We start from the raw sequence: 230 nt of genomic DNA on the forward strand, positions 1-230 counted from the left end.
AACTCTAGACACAAAATAAAATAATACAAGCTTTATATTACAAGCCAGGGGCCTCGGGGGCTCGAATACATAAGCTCGAAAACACAAGAGTCAGCGGAAGCAACAATATCTGAATACAGACAGGAGTTAGACAAGTTTGCCTTAAGAAGGCTAGCACAAAAGTAGCAACGATCGAAAAGGCAAGGCCTCCTGCCTGGGAGCCTCCTAACTACTCCTGGTCGTCGGCGGTC

The sequence above is a fragment of the Triticum aestivum genome, unplaced genomic scaffold (assembly GCF_018294505.1).
Source record: "Triticum aestivum cultivar Chinese Spring unplaced genomic scaffold, IWGSC CS RefSeq v2.1 scaffold9505, whole genome shotgun sequence".
Taxonomy (NCBI): Eukaryota; Viridiplantae; Streptophyta; class Magnoliopsida; order Poales; family Poaceae; genus Triticum; species Triticum aestivum.